A 20,705-nucleotide genomic window follows, 5' to 3' on the forward strand; every position below is an offset into this window, starting at 1 on the left:
CATACATTCGGCTGTGATGCGGTGCAGGTTGCAGGTGGCCACTCTACCACAGGACTAACAGAGAAAGAGAATCACTGACACACAATTTACTGTAAACCACACACATGCAAACGGCAGGAAAAAAAGCCACATTAAGAAAATAATTATTGTTACTGAGAAAGAATCTGCTAAATTCACCCAACATCAAAAAATGAACAAACTAGAAGTCATATTGTCCTTATTTCACAAAGGTTAAAACTTTTGCGGCTCTTTCTTGTGAATCTCAACACTTTCTTCAGTCAAACGCGATCATCACTCGACACCCTGCAGGAAACACTTCTGTGTAATGGCAACAGTAATCCCACGGCAGTACCCGGTGCTGTGAGTCATCCAAACATCGCGAGTGGGGTTCAGTGTGAGACATCAGTGCCTGCTCACCACCACGAGGTGCATCACCGATAGTCTGCTTTTTAATTGAAAGGAATTAGCTCGACTGTCAGTGTGATACTGCTCAGAGATCAGAGGGTCACGCCGTTTGATCAAAGTGAAGACACACATGTCAACTGCTCCGCTGAACTACCAACCCGCTGCTGGTGTTCTCTCCCTGACCTTTGACCCACCCTGATCCCTCTGGGTAAATCCACTGCGCAAACAGCGATGAACTCTACATGCAACACAGTAAAATATTTCAGGCTCATGAAACAAATCAGCACTCGGACATGTTTAAATGAGTAACTTGTAACAAAAGTTGTTGGGCATTGCACGTTACCATTATTCAACATGGAAATGTCCCATTAGCAGGGATGAATTAGAAGGCTGGATGTTAAACTAAGGACCTAATCTGTGTTGTATAGAGTGTCACAGATATAACAGCATGGTAACAAATAATGTAAATATCATAGAATGGTGGGTTTTCCTCAGCAGTAACATTTCTCTCCATTAATAGGAACTGGCATAAATCATAAAGAGAATAAAGTATTGCATTATGCATTATGATGTAAGCCTGGTGTGTGTGTGCGTGTGTTCAGCTTGCCTATGCTCCCCCTCTCATCTCTTTCTGTTGGACTTCCAGTCCACCAAGCTGCTTTTCTGATCTGCAGCTAGCAGCTTGACAACCTTTTGCTCATCCGAGGAAAATTCCATTACAGGCTGTTAGGACATGAGTAATGGCAGCTCTTCGGTTAACCGGCTCGGATGGAAGCAGACTAATGCTCAGCCATCGCTTTGCTTTTCACAGACAGATATTTGGCTCGTGTTTGCCTTCTTCTTTGCCTCATGGCTAAAGCAAAGAAGGAAGCGACCACTGCATCAAATCCACCATCTTTAAGAGAAACAGTCATCTATTTAGACCAGCATGAGTTTCTGACACCCTTCTTAACCCTCCACAGTTTGAGGAAGTCTTGTGGACTATTAGGCTCTGTGTTAGGATTTTCTCTGTTTCTCTAAAAGCATTTTCTGTGAAGATATTTCTAAATACAAAATAATGATAGAATTATTCAAGAACACTTTTAAAAGTGAAGCAATGTCTGCACTCGATGTCACTAGATTGCAGATTGCTGCCAAATGACTTCTGTTTTCTTACCTAGCTAGGTAGGAAAGCTACGGTGGCCGCCACAGGACAAACAGCAGTCGCAAAACTTTGGAAAAGGAGTCTGATACGAGTCTGTGAAGCTCATTTCTGTCCATTAGCGATACTGAGGTGAGTTCTTAAGGATATCCTGAAGTTTTCTGTCAGTAAGTTCTGCTGTTTTTGTCGCTGTTAGCATGTTAGCCACTGTTAGCCAGCATTAGTGAAACTTAATTTAAATTGAATCTACACTTAGCAAATAAACTGTCATACGATATGAGAATGTAATCAAACTGTTTTTCAGAGGGAAAGTGTGATTTTTAGAACACTCAAATGTTAGCTGGCACAATGTTAGCTTACAACAAGCTGTTTTTGTTGTTTAGCTGGCTTGTTGTCCACTGTTTGGAAATGGGAGGGTCAAGTGTGTAATTTGCTAACAATAACTATTTGTGATAATATCGACTATTAATAAGAATGTTTATGCATGTGTGTTAGACCACACTTTTTTGGTGAAGGTTACCACTTCTCAGATGATGAATGGATGCAGGCATGACTTTAAATGTACCTTGACATCCTTCATATGTGGTCAGTCTCTAGCCACATACATTAAGAGCGATTAGGTGGAACAGCAATTCCATCTCAGCTGCTGTATTCAAGATGGCGGGGAACACGAAAGTTTTCCACAAACTGGCACCTGGTCCTATGTATTTTTAATGGATTAATTCTAAGTTAATGAGAATGCATCAATTTGTTGGAAGCTGTAATTAAACACTAATCAGTGTATATTTAGGAGCGCATCCTGTTTAAAACACGCACAGAATGACTGACTGCACCTTTAAGTAAATGATGTATTTATGTTTTTAGCAGTGTTTTACTGCTGCAGGTTGAGGTGGAGTTCTTTTGTGGAGGACTGTTTGTTCTCAAGTTATTTAATGATATTTGAAAAGGACGGGGAAGAACCACTGCAAAGTTTAAAGGCCACAATCATGAAGTTGTTCCCTCTGCCTTTGCTCCATGGACGAGTCTGTGAGCAGGTTTCTCTGTCCTGCCAGAGGCATGGCAGAGGCCAAGGCTCCAGCTGGATCTTTGGCTGTCACACCTTCATCACCTGAACCTCTCGCCTTCAGTATTTAAGGACCAGCTCTTTCACCTATTTAATATCAGATTAGATCAGAATATTTAAAGTGGTAGCATTTTCAGACTCTGTTCGTACTCCTAATTGCTTTGGGATTTTTGTGCTTACCTGTGATTCTCCTTCTGATCTCCATCGTGTGCCAGCCAGCCGTCTGCCAGCTCGCCTCTGGGACTTGGTCTCTTTGAAAACAACGCTGATCTCCGTGCTCCTCGCTGCTCCTGCCACAGAGAGGCTCAGATGTACTTCTAAGAAAAACCTTTGCACAACTTTAAACTTGGTGAAGGCTGAACGCGGTCCTGCATTCCTTGTTTAGATCACACTAGAAATATGGTTTATTTTGATAACTACACTTTTTGTCATTTTTTTAACAAAGAATTACAATTTAGACAAATTTTCTTTCAAATTTCTCAAAATTGTCCTTCACTTCATGTATATGAGAAAAGGTTCTTAGTTGCACCTGTGGGTTAAAATCTCAAGTTATTCAATCCATTTCTGCAAAGTATAACTTGATTAGATCCTCAATTAATAGCAGGGATCATAAATGGCCAGCAGCAGCATTTATCATCATAGAGTCTCTAGTCCTCACTCTTGTGTTGAAGGAAGGAATCTGAGCTTCAGGCTGGAATTCACAGAAAATTCACTTGATTCTTAAAAGGATTATTCTTACTCATGAAAGCAAAATTCACTGCTTTAACATAACATACTGTACTTGCATTTTTTGGTCATATCATCTGTCAAATGGCATTTTTGCAATTCACCAGTAGATAGACTCACGTTTGTATAGAGAATAAACATTTAGTCAACATCACACCCTGTTACATCATATGAACAAGCAAAGACAGAGGAGACTGGCATAAAAGACCGGGACGTCTGGACTTTTTCCTGCCCCGAGGTCAACATAGACTGGAAACAAATGTTTTTTAAAAATACGCCATTAAAGGGGGAAGGCGCTGTCGGTGTGTTGCATGAGCTGTGTGTAAGAGGAAGTTCACGGGCTGAAAAATCAATGTTTCCCACTCGTCTGTGTGTCCGTGTTTGTAGTTTGATTCCTCTGAAACAATTTGATTAAAGTGCCTGGTTCAGACTGAAAGCTCGACTACATTTGCTTATCACATTCCCTTTGAAGTCCTTTTCCCACCCAACGCTCTTTCCTGGAGTCACGGGTGTTTTCATCATCTTTTCATTATTTGAAAGGAGAAAGCACAAAAAACTGCCACTATCTCATTACTTTCACAATTACTCTAGTGGCTGTCAGAAAATACAGCCTAATCACAATCAAAAAAGGGAAAAATGTTATTGTTTGATCGGATTTTGATCTGGCAGCGCCTCGTCGCCGTTTCAAACGCCGGCTGAAAGACTTGATTTCTTTTACTGCTGCTTTCAAAGGAGTCTTTCATCTTCGGGATTTTTTGACATAATTCACAAGTCAATCTGACTGGTTGCATGGTGCAATGTCGAGGAAGGTAAAGCACATTAGAAGCAGAAAAAAGTCGACATTTACCGCAAAAAATATCCATCACGAGGGAGTCTTTTAATCCAGCATCGAGCCGTAAAAGCTTCTTTATCCTGAGAAAACAAGTGGAAAGCCGCCAACGGAAAAGAAACGCATTCATACGCTTCAAACGTTGATTAATTAGCACGATTCAAGGATTTTTTTTTTTTAAATTGGCATAAACATGAAAGTAGAAGAGTGAATCTGCTTCAAGAAATATCTGAACAAGTTGGAACAGCGAAAGAAACATAGTCCCCACGAATCAAATACAAAGAAGGCATTCGCAGTAAAAAGTAGAAGAAGATGTGCAAAATAAACTCTGTGAACCCAATCATGCAGATTTGATTTAGTAATCACATTGGGTGTCAATAGTGAACATTTTTATGAAATAACATTTTACTGTAAAGTCTTTGCTGGTGTTTTTAATGCAGTGAGGCAGCATGTGACCACTTTGATGTGACTGGACTGGACGTCAGTCATCAGACATATGATGCATTCCTTCTTAATGTACCGCCGGGTCTGGACTGCCGCCATCCTCACTTCATGCTTGTTTCAGGGGATCTTTGTTGTCTCAGTTTAGTCTTTAGCAGTGACTGACAGAACTGGAGTCACAGGCTGAGGTCATTTCCCTGATTTCAAACTCGAAAACATTCCAAAACTTCTTTGGTAGCTTTGCCTTTATTTGGTGATTATTTTCATCTTGTAGGGAAAATATGTAACATTTCGATGTGTCTGGATACGGCGAGGGTCAGAGGTGTTCTGTGTACAGCAGATCTCCCCGATCTCCCGGCTTTGGGCTCTTGAAGGCCTCCACCCTTCACCGCACTACTTTTAAAAGCCCGCCTCTTCTGATCAGCAGGTTAGCATCACCTTATTGTCTGGTTGGTGTGGAGCTTTGAATGCAACAGGTAAACCACACAGTCACACTGAAGTGTAATTCAGTGTGCAGTAACATGTTGGACTGTGCAAAAGTCTTGAGCTGTGTTAAAGAATAAAAGTGGTCACTCCAAATACTGACTTTCAAGGTTTTTGCCTCATATACTGCATCTCCATGCATGTTTGCACATTTCAGTAAATCGTTGCTCCTATTTCACATTTTCCTAGCAAAATATTTGGATGGCAAAAAGCTAGTTAAACACTGGTCTGCTGTTTTTTTGTCTTCTGTGATCAAGCTGCCCAACCTTCACTTGGATGTGATTATAAAAATAACCTCAAATGTGTAAAATCTGCAAGTTATTGTCACATTGTGCAATGCTGTAAGTTTCATTTAAAGCAAGCCTAATTATATAACTTGTCATGGACACGGTTTATGCTTGTCTGACGTCTGAGATCATAAACTGCAACAATAGGCTGTCCCCAAACAATGAACAGATGATACAGCTGTGACACGCGGAACTTTTAATTGACATCTTTTTAAATTGGGCTCAGAAGCGACGGCATCTCATTTTGTTAGACGCTCATCGCCTCGACACCTCTCTCCTTCCTTCCTCGCCTCCACTCAGATCTCTGGAGGAACTCACATTCAAGGTGAGGAGGTGAGGAGTGGAATCGAGGATGTGCAATCTGAGAAACAACAAAAAAGATTCGTTTACCGTCATTGTTTTGTCCCACAGTGTACTACACACCGTTTTATCACTGTTCACAGGATAGTGCCGGTGAATGCAATCAGAACACAGGGCATGTTGGCGTATGACTGAAATTCAAATATTCCAGCGATTAAAATTTGATGAAAATGAAACACTTAAAAAAACACCTTTAAAAATATACAGAATTTCCAGTGAGAAAAACATTTAACAGCTTCTTGTAGTTGAAATGATAAAAATGACAAATTAAAGGCCGTATTATATTTGATGAAGTATAAATGAAGTTATAACGTCGACAGAATATTTTTTCACATTTCCATCTGTACCCATATAAAATCATAATAATAAAAACAGTAAAAGACAAATAATTAGCATCGGAAATAAGCTTTGCAGGTTTGAGCTCTGCGATTTTTGTGCTGACAATAACATGCTAATAAATCAAAGAGACTAGACTGGTCAAAATGTCAGCGCTCTGTTCTGGGTAATTCAGTTACCCGTGTACGGAGAACGTTTTCCCAGGTACTGATCTGACAAGAGCGATGACTTCAGAAACTTCTAGATGAAGGCGATGTTATTGCAGCCTGCTCACGAGGCTCTGTTTAATAAACCATGACACCAAAAACTATTTTTTGACACTAATGACCCTGACTTTTCAGCTTTAAAAACGTATGCATGTAGAAAATGACACAGAGGAGGGTTGAATTATTTACATATAGTGCGTGTATGGATGCATTATTCATGTTCTGTGTAGGAAAAGCAGTTCAACAGTGTAATAAATCCCATTAAGTGTGAGTGTTGCTGAGCTCGTGAGGTTTTCTGGCCTCGTCACCTCGTTACCGATCACCGCAAAGTGCTGCTTAATTATTCCTTGCCACAGGGCCAAATGTTCATTATGCCACAACTAATTACTGCTACACTGGTGTAATCCTTTACAGCCAAACGGACACAGCAAAGTGTGTGTGTGTGTGTGTGGCCAAAAGTTGTACAGTAAATGGGATGGAAGTGCTCTTAATTTCAGTGAGAAAATGTGAGTTTAGATCACTGCAGGTGGAGATAAAGCTTAATTGCTTCGATTCTGACTTTTAGTCTGTTTAGCGGCTGTGATTAGTATTTTCCTTGCAGTCAAACATTTCAGCCAAATGTAAATTGGAGAGGGACAGAGCTTAGAAGCCTGGGCAGTTCTTCAACTTTGTAAAAAGAATAATTATCCAAATGAACAAGAAGCTATTCCCCCTTTGTTCACCTTACAGAAATATCAGTAGTAAATGATTTGATCGATACTTTTTGAATTCAGCCGTGGATCAAAGGACTTCGTGTCAAAGATAGTTTTCAGTGGGACATCTTTCAGGATTTCTTTCAGGGGAGAAAGAAGTGCCTGCATCGGAGTAATTTTGAGCAGCCCTAAAAAACTCAGAAAACTACAAAAATACTGCAAACCAGCAGAAACGGGACGAAGAAGAGCAAAGCAGACAGCATAACACAGGACAGAGACTGAGGCTATTTACACCAGGGCAAATCAGTGGAATAGGAACAGGTGGACAATTAAGGTAACTCGATAGAGGAAGGAAAACTACAAACAAGACAGAAAGGACAAAGAGTTTCAAAGTAAAACAGGAAATAAATAAGTGACAGGTTAAATACAGAGAAACTTCAGAGAGGAGGGTGGAACCAAAAAGTCAAGGAAAGCGTTAATATAATAAAACCTGATGAAAACTACTGAACATGAGACAATAATAAAATATAAATAGAATAGACACAATACCAAACAACTCAAACCCAGGACGATGACCGTACAGGTGTGAACGACTGTCTGTCTCTCACTGCCCACGATGTACCTCGCCTCTTTCCTCCTGTCAGCAGCGATGTTTCAGCCTCCTTGAAACCCCTGAACGGGATATGCGATTCTGAAAATGGATGAATGAATGTATATGAATAAGCGTGAGCGCACTGAATATAATTTGGGCTTTTTGCAGGGTGTTTACTAATCATGCAGACTAAATGGGCTGGATAGAATGTGGCACCAACACATCCTCTCTCCCGGCTCATCACATACTGGCAGTTGTTCAGGACTCATTGTGGTCCAGCCATTCCAAACGTTACCCACCCAGTGAAGGGCTAATTGGTTGGTAATCGCTCTCAAAGATGTCACTGTTACGCCTGGTCCTTTACCTACTAGCAGGCTTCCAGTTCATCTTTTGGACCTCGGTTTTATTTTGCCCATGTGTTTAACTGCTGTTTTCTTTTCATGCATTATTTGGTTTTATTTCTGCATAAAAGTTATTTGGTAAGGATTTGTGCTTTGTTTTAAATGCCAAACGTCTTCTTCCCAGAGTCCAACACCTTTTCTGCCGTGGTCCTGTAAATACTGTACATACTGTAAATGCAGTATTAGGGCCACTTCCCACTATTAAACCAAATAACTCAAAATAGTTCAAACTGAACATTCTAAATAAATAATAGTCGTATTTATTGTAAAAACCGTTATATAACACACTGTTTTTATTGGGTGTTCCTAATAAAGTGGCCACTCAGTTTATATCTCATTGTAACAACAAAAAATTTTTCTTGTTTTCTCTTCTTTGCATAATTAGAAGCAGAAGAAAAAAGCTTGACTGACTCAATTAAAATGTAAAAAAATATTTTCCAATCAGTGCAGCCTTGCATGTTATGTCTTGTGTGCTAATGTGAACATGAAATGACTTATTAACTGTTGCTGTTATTAGTTACTTGTCAAACAATAACCGTTGGTAACAGACCACTAAGCTAGCAGTTTCCCCTGCCTCTTATTCATTTTCTCGTCTGACTCTGGAAGCAGTTTCTCTCAAAGTTATTTTAGAAATGGAAACTGAAGCATTGGCTGCTGTGTACTTCTTGAGCTCAGGTATTTAAAGTGTTTTGTGAGGTTCTTTTGGCGGAAAGGCTGAGCAGCAGTGGAGGGCCACTGTGTTAGTATGTGTCATTAGCTGTTGAAGTGAGGTGTGAAAAATGCTAGAGCTTTTGTCTGTAAGTGGTTTGCATTTTCTCATTATAGCAGGATTTCAGTGGTGCTAACAGAGTTTGGTTGTTTCACTCCTTCAGGTAATTACACATTCTTCATGTCTATGGATAGAAAATGGAAAGCGAGCTGAAAGAATGCCAAGAAATGCTTCCACAAAGAATGATAATGATAAGAATAATGACCCTGCTCACGTGAAGACTTCAGGGTTGAGTCTCAATAAACACGTACATCCAGGTAGACTCAAATCGTTTAAAGTTTTTTGAAAGAAACAGAAGCTCAGTAGATAAATATGATGACTTCCACAACAATTTTGGTTTCATTTGTTTTAGAGGTTTATTTTTGATGTAAACTTGTAACTTTTTTTCAGATTTCATAACTTTAACATTCTGCTACCTGCAGCCCCAGGTTTATTGGTCTGATGGGTGACGTTGTTAAATTGGCACTTGTTGTGCGAAACTACAGGTGTAGAGTGATGGCAGGTGACATCACTGCTACTACCTGCTGGACCCCACTGACCAGGGAAGGCGGCGCGGCGCTAGTAGACATGGGTGATTGCAACACTTACGGCAGGTAAATAGTAAAAGATAAATGGACTGAATCACCGTGACATCACTGCGTTTACATAAATCCCAACCAATCACAAATAGAACGGCAAGAAATACACATGGAGCAGATGCATGACACTCGCCATCGTCCAGTGAAATCTCTGTAACCGGGCAGAAAATGGTGATTTGTTTTTGATGGGAAACTGCTCTGAGGCATTGTCAGAGATGGAGTTATTCACTTAATGTAGCCATGGAAATTTGTTTTGGATGCAAGACAGCACAGGTGAGACAGAACCATGCTAATGTTTTTCAAACCTGAAGTTTTGGTTTCTGCTGGTTTTGGCATTTGTGAGATGTTGGCTTTCAGTTCAGGTGTTACTTTGCCACAACGGGAGATTCTGAGCTTTGTGTCTATTTAATTTTGTGGAACTTGTTGACATGTTCTTTTATTTGTTTGTTGTTTGAGCTGTTTGGTGGTGTTAGAAATGGTTTGTATGAGCTTTTAGTTTAGAAGTTTTTGTCTATATTTACATAACAGAGCTGGGTCGCGGTCCATGTAACCGGATGTCCCCCCTCCTGCCCCCGGTACCGGGGGCATTGGGGTTTTATGCATGCCTGCATTTAAATAACAGAAATGGCGGCACAGCCCGTGAAACCAAATATCCAACAAGTTAAACAAAGCTGTTGTTTACTGTTTAAGTGAAGCCAAAAACTCTTTTGCTTCTGGCTCTTCTTCCTTCTCAGTATTTCCTCATCCAGTCTTTAGTATGTGGAGGTTATCCATCCATCCATCCATCTTCATCCGCTTTATCATAGGCCGGGTCGCGGGGGCAGCAGCCTAAGCAGAGAAGCCCAGACCTCCCTCTCCCCAGCCACCTCCTCCAGCTTATCCGGGGGAACACCAAGGCGTTCCCAGGCCAGCCGAGAGATATAATCTCTCCAGCGTGTCCTGGGTCTGCCCCGGGGCCTCCTCCCAGTGGGACATGCCCGGAACACCTCACCCAGGAGGCGCCCAGGAGGCATCCTTGTCAGATGCCCGAACCACCTCAACTGGCTCCTTTCGATGTGGAGGAGCAGCGGCTCTACTCTGAGCCCCTCCCGGATGGCCGAACTTCTCACCCTATCTCTAAGGGAGAGGCCAGCCACCCTTCGGAGGAAGCTCATTTCTGCCGCTTGTATCCGCGATCTCGTTCTTTCGGTCACTACCCACAGCTCGTGGCCATAGGTGAGGGTAGGGACGTAGATCGACCGGTAAATTGAGAGCTTCGCTTTTACACTCAGCTCCCTCTTCACCACGACGGACCGGTGCAGCCTCCGCATCACTGCAGCCGCAGCACCAATCCGTCTGTCGATCTCCGGCTCCCTTCTCCCATCACTCGCGAACAAGACCCCGAGATACTTGAACTCCTCCACTTGGGGCAGGAACTCATCCCCGACCCGGAGTGGGCACTCCACCCTTTTCCGGCTGAGAACCATGGCCTCAGATTTGGAGGTGCTGATCCTCATTCCCGCTGCTTCACACTCGGCTGCGAACCGTTCCAGTGCGAGCTGGAGGCCTTCACCTGATGAAGCCAACAGAACCACATCATCCGCAAAAAGCAGAGATGAGATTCTGAGGCCACCGAAGTGAAAGCCCTCCGCCACTTGGCTGCGCCTAGAAATCCTGTCCATAAAAATTATGAACAGAACCGGTGACAAAGGGCAGCCCTGGCGGAGCCCATCACCCACCGGGAACGAGTCCAACTTATTGCCGGCAATGCGAACCAAACTCTTGCAACGGTTGTATAGGGATCGAATGGCCCGTAGCAATGGGCCAGACACCCCATACTCCCGCAACACCTCCCACAGGACACCCCGAGGGACACGGTCGAATGCCTTCTCCAAGTCCACAAAACACATGTAGACTGGTTGGGCAAACTCCCATGCACCCTCAAGTATCCTTGAGAGGATAAAGAGCTGGTCCAGTGTCCCGCGACCAGGACGAAAACCGCATTGTTCCTCCTGTATCCGAGGTTCAACTAGCGGACGAACTCTCCTTTCCAGCACCCTGGCATAGACTTTCCCAGGGAGGCTGAGGAGTGTGATCCCCCTGTAGTTGGAACACACCCTCCGGTCTCCCTTCTTAAAGATGGGGACCACCACCCTGGTCTGCCAATCCAGGGGTACTGCCCCTGATCTCCACGCAACATTGTAGAGGCGTGTCAACCAGGACAGCCCTACAACATCCAGAGCCTTCAGGAACTCAGGGCGGACCTCATCAACACCAGGGGCTCTGCCACCAAGGAGTTGTTTAACTGCCTCAGTGACCTCGCCCCCGGAAATTGGCGGGTCATTCCCCTCATCCCCAGACTCTGCTTCCTCCTCGGAAGACGTGTCAGTGGGATTAAGGAGGTCCTCGAAGTATTCCTTCCACCGCCTGACAATTTTCTCAGTCGACGTCAGCAGCGCTCCGCCAGCACTATACACAGTGCAGGTAGAGCACCGCTTTCCCCTCCTGAGATGCCTGACGGTTTGCCAGAATCTCTTCGAGGCAGTCCGAAAGTCTTTTTCCATGGCCTCTCCGAACTCCTCCCACACCCGAGTTTTTGCTTCAGCCACTGCCCGAGCCACATTCCGCTTGGCCTGTCAATACCTGTCGGCTGCCTCCGGAGTCCCACAGGCTAACCAAGCCCGATAGGACTCCTTCTTCAGCCTGGTGGCTCCCTTCACCTCTGGTGTCCACCATTTGGTTCGGGGATTACCACCACGGCAGGCACCAACCACCTTGCGGCCGCAGCTCAATGCAGCAGCTTCGGCGATGGAGACGCTGAACATGGTCCATTCGGACTCAATGTCCCCAGTCTCCCTCGGAATGCTGTTGAAGCTCTGCCGGAGGTGTGTGTTGAAGATCTCGTGGACTGGGGCCTCTGCTAGACGTTCCCAGCACACCCTCACTACGCGTTTAGGTGCACCGGGTCTGTCCAGCGTCCTCCCCCGCCACCTGATCCAACTCACCACCAGGTGGTGATCAGTTGACAGCTCAGCCCCTCTCTTTACCCGAGTGTCCAGAACATATGGTCGCAGGTCTGGTGATACGATTACAAAATCGATCATTGACCTGCGGCCTAGAGCGTCCTGGTGCCACGTGCACTTATGGACACTCTTATGTTCGAACAAGGTGTTCGTTATGGCCAAACTGTGGTTTGCACAGAAGTCCAATAACAAAACACCGCTCGGATTCAGATCAGAGAGGCCGTTCCTCCCAATCACGCCCCTCCAGGTCTCGCTGTTGTTACCCACGTGAGCATTGAAGTCTCCCAGCAGGACAACAGAGTCTCCAGATGGGGCACCTTCCAGCACCCCCCCAGGGACTCTAAGAAGGCTGGGTACTCTGAACTGCCACTCGGCGCATAAGCGCAGATGACAGTCAGGACCCGTTCCCCGACCCTAAGGCGCAGGGAACAAACCCTCTCATCCACCGGGAAAAACCCCAACGTACCGGCAGCAAGCCGAGGGACATTAGAATACCCACCCCAGCCCGCCGCCTCTCACCAGGGGCAACTCCAGACTGAGACAGAGTCCAGCCCCTCTCCAGGAGACTGGTTCCAGAGCCCAAGCCATGCGTAGAGGTGAGCCCGACTATATCTAGCCGGTACCTCTCAACCTCACGCACTAACTCAGGCTCCTTCCCCACCAGAGAGGTGACATTCCATGTCCCTATTGCCAGTCTTGGCAGCCGGGGATCAGTCCGCCAGGGCCTCCGCTCCTGGCCGCCGCCCAGCACACAATGCACCCGACCCCTATGGCGCCTCCTGCGGGTGGTGGGCCTGCGGGAGGATGGGCCCATGTCTCTTCTTCGGGCTGTGCCCGGCCAGGCCCCATGGACTAGGGCCCGGCCACCAGACGCTCGCCCTCGGGCACCCTCCCCGGGCCTGGCTCCAGGGCGGGGCCCCGGTAACCCTATCCCAGGCAGGGTAAACTGTTCCCTTGATATTCTCTTCATAAGGGTCTTCTGAATCGCTCTTTGTCTGGTCCCTCACCCAAGACCAATTTGCCATGGGAGACCCTACCAGGGGGCAAAAGCCCCCAGACAACATAGCCCCTGGGATCCCTGGGACACACAAACCCCTCCACCACGATAAGGTAGCGATTCACGGAGAGGATGTGGAGGTTATAAGGATGTGAATTAGAGCAACGTTAGTTGCAATCATGGTGTAGCCTTCATGTTTGTGGATAATGTGGAGGTGCCGATTTGAGTAGGGTCATCAAAAAATCAATACTCAGATACTCAGATACTCAGATACGGTGCCCTCTGTGCCTCCTCCAGCTGACACATGTTCACACAGCCCTCCCTTCACTAGCAGCTGAAGTAGTTCATGTTCACTAAACAACACTTCAGGAGGAATTTTGAGAGGTCACTAAAGCTCCAGTGTCAACAGCATCATTACTACATTTATGTCAATAGTGTGTTAACCTGAAATGCTCGACTATTAGCAAAGCACATTAGCCATGTGTTATTGTTACAGATGAGCCCCCACACTATCATTAAGCTAGCAGCTATGGCTAATGTTAAGGCTGACATTAATTTGGGAGCAAGGCATCAGATGTTAATAATTTAACACAAGAATTTGAGTGTAGAAAGTGTTATGTTTCTTTAGTCCCAGGCTAAAAACGACTGAACAGCAACTAGACAGAAACAGAGCCATCCTGCCCCAACTGTATTTTAGCAACGATGAAAATACTGCACCAAGTCAGCAGAACCTGCTGCTGACATTATTGTACGTATTGCACTGTTCTACATGGTTAACCATGTAAAAGATCATACAAAATAGCAGAGTCTTGTTGACTTTGTCTCACAATGTGACATTTTTCTTACTAAACTAGTAATCATAAATAAGTATATGCACTTTGGTACTTTTATCCACATGTGAACAGTTTTACCTGCGATGTCACCTGCTGCACAGTGTGAACTCTGCTCTGGCAGAGTACCAACCAAACTTATCTATGTAACAGAGATTAAGAGTCTCAAAAAGCTTTACCTCTGCATTGACAAAACAGGATATATATAGAAAAGTGGTGAAACACTTTGTCTCTGCTAAATGTATGTTAATGTGGCATTTCTCCTCTGGTTTCTGAGCTACTTCCAATGTCTGTCTGCAGCTGACATGAGGCAAATGATTAGAATGCATTGACTGTTGATATTGATCACCTGCTTAAGGATCCTGACTGACCTGAGAGAGTAAGGGATGAATAAAGTTCAGATTATGTTTCAACACCTTGAGACCTTTTGCTTCGGCAGCAGGAAATTTTTAGCACACGTTTTGTAACACGGCATAAAAACTCCTTCAATACAGTAAAACCGATAAACGTCTCAACTCTATGGATTGTTTCAGGAATGGATTTTCTCATCATGAGTCGTAATATTAAAATAACCAAACTGAAAGCACAGAGTGAGTGGTGCAGTGAGCATTGCCCTGCATAGCCCCGGGCCTCTTGGCCTTGGTGGTCCTCCATGCAGCCTCAGCTTCTTCTCCTCCCCTCCGGCTGATTTGTCAGAGCAGCTTTGTAGCGGCTAGCCGAAGGCCTCCGGGATTTACCCACAATCCTCAGGGCCCTCTGGTATCTCTCCAGTCCAGAGTCTGAGGTCAGCCGCCCACCGGCCATGGCCAACCCTTTAAATTTTTAAGGGGCCAAAAATTTAACATAAACATTTCCAAGCTGTTCTCAGTGGAGAGGCATGTATAATAAACTAGGATGTGAAGCCTGAAACTTCTGGAAGGAAAGGAAGGTGGAAGTTTCAGGCTTCACTCCCCAGTGACATAAATAACATTAGAAATGTGCTAGTTCTTAAAATATCAGTTGAATATTTCAGATTTCCTATAGTTTTGAAATCTTTAATTTTCAAAATAAATTAAAGTATTCAAAGTACTGCAGCAGCTCTGTGCAAAATAAATCATTAAACTAAAATAAATACTGTTTATGATTTATAGCATATCTTTCACATCAGTGTGTGAAGCAGTCAGGCAATATTTCCTAGCAGCTTTTATTTTTTGACGAGTGTGCTCAAATTCTCTTGCTTCCAGACACAAATTCTGTATCGTGGACTTACATCAGAGTTCAGTCTGTTTGAACTTTGAATGCAAAATTGCAGGGATCTATACTGACAGTTTGTGAGAGGTTTAGGAGCAACCTTTCACTCAGGAAAATCGCTGTGTTTATGTTCCTGCTCTCTTAAGTGCAGAGCAGTTGATCCAAATAGCAGAGCAGTACGATTACTACATGGCTACATGTCGAGTCCTTCTGCATCCTGCGGCCTACACGTACGATGCTGCCTGAGCAATTTTCTTACTAAACAAATAAGATTCAATTTTTAAAGAATGACACCAAATAGTGAATTAATGTCACTGATCAAGTACAGAAAAAGTAGGTCTTTTCTTCTCAGAATTATTACCAACAGCTCATTTTTATGAAGTGATGACTCTAAATTGATGCTGACGTCAGCGCTGATATGGTTTATATGTTCTTGTTAGGCCAACAAAGAAAGTTGTGTTCACATTTGCTTACTACTTTCTATGCAATGTGTCATCAGTTATCCTGAAACTGGCCTTTAAATCTGAAAAAGCTGACTGGATTTGAATTTAGCTTATCTCCTCTTAACAGTTAAATTTAATTCAGTTCAATTTTATTTGCATTGCACTAAATCACAGCAGCAGTCACTTCAATGCTCTTTATATTGTAAGGTAAAAAATGACACCCTATGAGCAAGTGCCCCTCCCCGAGCCTGGTTCTGCCGGAGGTTTCTTCCTGTTAAAAGGGAGTTTTTCCTTCCCACTGTTGCCAAAGTGCTTGCTCACAGGGGGTCATATCATTGTTGAGATTTTCTCTGTATGTATTATTGTAGGGTCCACCTTATAATATAAAGCGCCTTGAGGCACCTGTTGTCGTTATTTGGAGCTGTATAAATAAAATTGAATTGAACTGAATTAAACTCCACTTCAACAGCGTTGTGCTGGTGGATGAACTCGTGGTGCACAATGGAATAAATACTAAAGAAGTGGTGGGGATGCTTTGGTCGTGCCTTTCACCTAACAACTGAAAACTTGAAAAATCGTCAGTCACAACCTGAGATCCAGCTTTCATCACCAGTCAAGATCCTTCACACAAAGATGGAGCCAGTTTCAAAAGAGGAGTTTGCTAAAGTGTGGGCTGTTTGGTGAAATCTATACGGGAGAGAATGATGTAAAACATAGCAGCTGCTCTGGAATCCATCCATCCAGATCAATGTGATCTTGAGATGAGATGAGCATAACTCAGGTAAAGAGTTTTTAAGTCCTGGAACTTTTTGAACACACCTCTTATAGTAGAAGATGTAGTAAGTATGACATTTTATTGTGCCGAAAAAACAAAACACCCAACACTGTAGCCTCACACGCATTGCAAAACACCAACATTACTGTATTTATTAATATGAATAATAATTTCTAAATATTACAAAGATGGCTAATAATCTTTAATTGTGCCTCAGTAATGACAGAATAACCACATTCTCGTTAAAATTATTAATTTTTTAACAATATCCTCACTGCAGAGTCGTCTATGTAGAATTTCCTCGTAGGGAGTTGAGTTTGTCGAATGAGCGAATAATTTCAGATCCCTCTGTTCTTATTCCCCTGTTAGCTTGCTAACCAACATTTAGCACACATGTTAGGACCAATCATTAACTGGAACAAATATGAAGATTTAAAAGGTAAATTGACTCATGAAGGTATCGCGACTGTCTGACCCCTTATTCCCGCTCCACTTTATACTCACTACATGTATTTTTGCCAAATTGAGTCTCATCTGTGAAGCATGAAATTCAACTGTATATGTGCTGCAAGTAATTATTCACAGCTGACTTAAAATTATACACTTCATTTGTTACTGACTTTTTCACAAGATACAGCAAAACAAGTCATGTAGTTAGAGACGAGATGAGAGATGCAGGTCTAAGTACGTAGGTTTGGGCACCACTGGGTCCGTCTGTTGGGTATACATGCCTATTCTTTCCCTGGACTGAAGTAAAATAAAGATGAAAGACGTGACACTAAAATATCTAACTTTCCCACCAGTGGCTGGTTACAGTAATGGTCAGAAATCCCATCCCCTTGATTGCTGGCAGATAGTACATGAGAAGAAAAAAAAAATCAAAACACACCTAAAAAAAATGCCAAAGCTTATTTTAGGTTAGTATGTGTGAATTCTGTCACATTAATACTGACGTTACCATGTGTTGTTTGCTGTATGGGTCATGATTGACAGCTGATCTCTAAACAAATTAGTCATGCCTCTTGTTATCAATAAATTAATTATCTGACAGCTACATGATAACTTTAATTACAATTTTTCACATTTGTATGTCATTGTAAATGTGTATGCATGCACAACGATCATACAGTTCAGTCTTTTAATTACAATGACAGGAAAAACTAAAGATAAACCAATCAAATCAATAGAATGTAAAAACAGTAAATGACTGGCATAAATTAAATAAAGAGCAGTATCAGAATAAAATATGTTTTGCACAAATAGTAAATAAATATATATATATATATATATATATATGTATATATATATATATATATATGTATATATATATATATATATATGTATATATATATGTATATATATATATATATATATGTATATATATATATATATATATGTATATATATATATAAAAACAACTTTTTCTTAAAATACAATCCAGGGCTGTCTTCATGGCTCAGCGGTGATGGTGTTGTCATGTTGATGGGAGCACCTGAGTCTGCTGTCACACCTGCGTGTTAATTAGCCCATCATCTATCAACAAGAAAAGGCAGCTCGTTAACCACAGACAGTGAGAAGAAGGCTGCGGGGTTGGAAAGTTAATACACCGAAAACAAAAAGGTGGAGAAACGCTGACAGCGTTTGTCTGTTCTGAACAAACTTTAAAGATGAAATATTTCAGTAACTGAAAAGAAAAGTTCCAGTTGATATGAGTAACCTGACCCTGGACACAGTTTAGACAGCCCACTCGCTCCGCATTTAGCTCTGCGAGCCGAAACGGTCTGTGGTTGAGAAATGGACTTTCACTGTCGACACTGTCTCAAGTGCAGGTGGTGATCCCAGGGCCTGTGCTGCAAAGCAAGTTAATCATTCCTGGCTGCACTTACCCTAACATGATCAGTGGGGTAAGAGGATGCGTGAGGGTTGTTATCAGCTTTATGAGTCAACCCAAAGTTTCCAAATCTAGGTATGAGCATGCTCACATGAAATGGTTGGTGCTGGCAGCATCGGACCAATCAAATCACTTGTAAATCATCAACACATGGGAGAAGCAGACGTTTTATAAATGTTATTGCATTCAATTAATGTCTAGATGCAGAAGATATTTGTTCATATTCAATTCAGTTTTATTTATACAGCCCCAAATCACAAAAACAGTCACCTCAAGGCGCTTTATATTGTAAGGTAGACCCTACGATAATACATACAGAGAAAAACCCAACAATCATATGACCCCCTATGAGCAAGCACTTTGGCAACAGTGGGGAGGAAAAACTGCCTTTTAACAGGAAGAAACCTCCGGCAGAACCAGGCTCAGGAAGGGGTGGGGCCATCTGCTGCGACCGGTTGGGGTGAGAGAAGGAAGACATGATAAAAGACCTGCTCTGGAAGAGAGACAGAGATTAATAACAGGTATGATTCAATGCAGAGAGGTCTATTAACACATAGTGAGTGAAGGAAGACAGAATCATATCCTAACAGCTAGTAAATAAATACAGAAATAAATGATAAAAAAATATTATATAGGTATGTCACAAGAACAAATGGCTGCTCTGTTTTAGGATAATGCTTATAGACCCTCATACTACCCATGCATTGACTCCGGGGATCTTCCAGGAATAGTGCATTGATTTTCTGAGGGATTGATTGGTCAGCAGGTGTCCAAATCTCTTATTTTGAACATACTTGTACGCATAGATGAAAAATTAATGGAGCAGCTAATGAAAATGTTGTTAACGTCTGAGGCAAAACGTGTACAGTCGCATTAAAAATAGTCTTAAATAATCGATTTTTTTAACCTGGTGTATTTACCCGTAGCACCACCTGTTGTTCGTTCATGCTGAACTTACGTCTCTGCATCCAGAGCAGAAACACCAGGAGAATCAGATTTGCACAACAGCAGCTTGTACTAGTGGAAAAAAAGGAGAAGAAGCTCCCTGCAGGTTTGCAAAATCAGCTTGCAATTTTCCACTGATGGAGTTTCCCTAATGCTGTTCCCAAAATGTTCTGTTCCTGGCAGCTAATTCCTCTGTTTACTTTCACTTTGACCTTCCTTCCTTTTTTTTCTAACACAATTTATGCAAAAATCAGATGTTGTTGTTTTTACTATTTAGATATGACGGATTTAACCTGCTGCTGTCTCCACCTATTTCTACCTGAACACACCAGATTTATCCTTTAGGATGTAACGTAATCGTGAATACTATTTCATTTATTTCAAAGATTAATATATGAATATAAAAAGATTAACTAATATAAAAAAGAATTAATATTTTAATTGTAAGGTCACAGAAAAGGCTTCTTATCAAATTACAGGAAAAAATACTTGAAAAAGTGTCTCCAAATGGAGAAGCAATTTTTGGCATGCTTGATGTCATGGTTGTCATTTTATAGTCATCTTCAGTTTATTTTGCAGTAGACTGTTTCAAAGCATTTTATTAATTCACATTTGCGTCCAGGAGCGGCACATTTATCTGCAGGCAGAGTTTTAGCACTAAAAGTCGTTAATCATTTTCGGCTTTGCGCGTTTCTCTTGTTCTTACAGAAGAATCACAACACTCACAAAATTCAAACATCATGGCCAAACCCAACTTTTAATAATATACAGTCTTCCACACTTGGATTAGGAGCTGAGACCTCCCACTGATCACATATTAACATGTTAACAGCTTTCTGACACTCTACTGAATGCAACACAGCAGAAAATGTTTGGATGAAGAGATTTTTATTTGTCGGTGTGATGACATTTTCTTCCATCAAATGTAAAAATGAAGAGGGAATTCAGTGCGCTCGCTGTGGATGAGAGTGCCGGCTAATGGAAATGGAAATGTGAAGTTTAAATGTGTTTCTTTGTGCACTTCAGCAGGCGGAGTGCATTTAGCCTGGAGCACAGATTTGGCATCTCCATATCACTCCACTCTATCTATCCATCTATCTATCTATTAAAAACAGTCTGTAGTACTTTAGTGTTTCTGTACATGATGTAGGAATCAGAGTGGCCACCGTTTGTACCACAATGTGCCTTTTTGACATAGAAAGAAGGACACTGTCATTTTTCAAAATTTCAAATAAGTCACATGAAGAGCGCAAACGTGACAGCAGCGTGGCCGTGCTGACGGA

At 42.5% G+C, this 20,705-nt stretch overlaps 1 long non-coding RNA gene across 1 annotated transcript; it reads right to left on the reverse strand.

Moving 5' to 3' along the window:
• Nucleotides 1-2,462: 2,462 nt before the first annotated feature.
• On the reverse strand, nucleotides 2,463-3,809 carry LOC109203685 (uncharacterized). Its single transcript, XR_002063442.2, has 2 exons — nucleotides 2,790-3,809; nucleotides 2,463-2,696 (listed from the first exon to the last, which is right to left on the reverse strand). It is a non-coding gene; the product is annotated as an uncharacterized LOC109203685 (long non-coding RNA).
• Nucleotides 3,810-20,705: the final 16,896 nt, after the last annotated feature.

This window comes from Oreochromis niloticus, linkage group LG2 (assembly GCF_001858045.2).
Source record: "Oreochromis niloticus isolate F11D_XX linkage group LG2, O_niloticus_UMD_NMBU, whole genome shotgun sequence".
NCBI lineage: Eukaryota > Metazoa > Chordata > Actinopteri > Cichliformes > Cichlidae > Oreochromis > Oreochromis niloticus.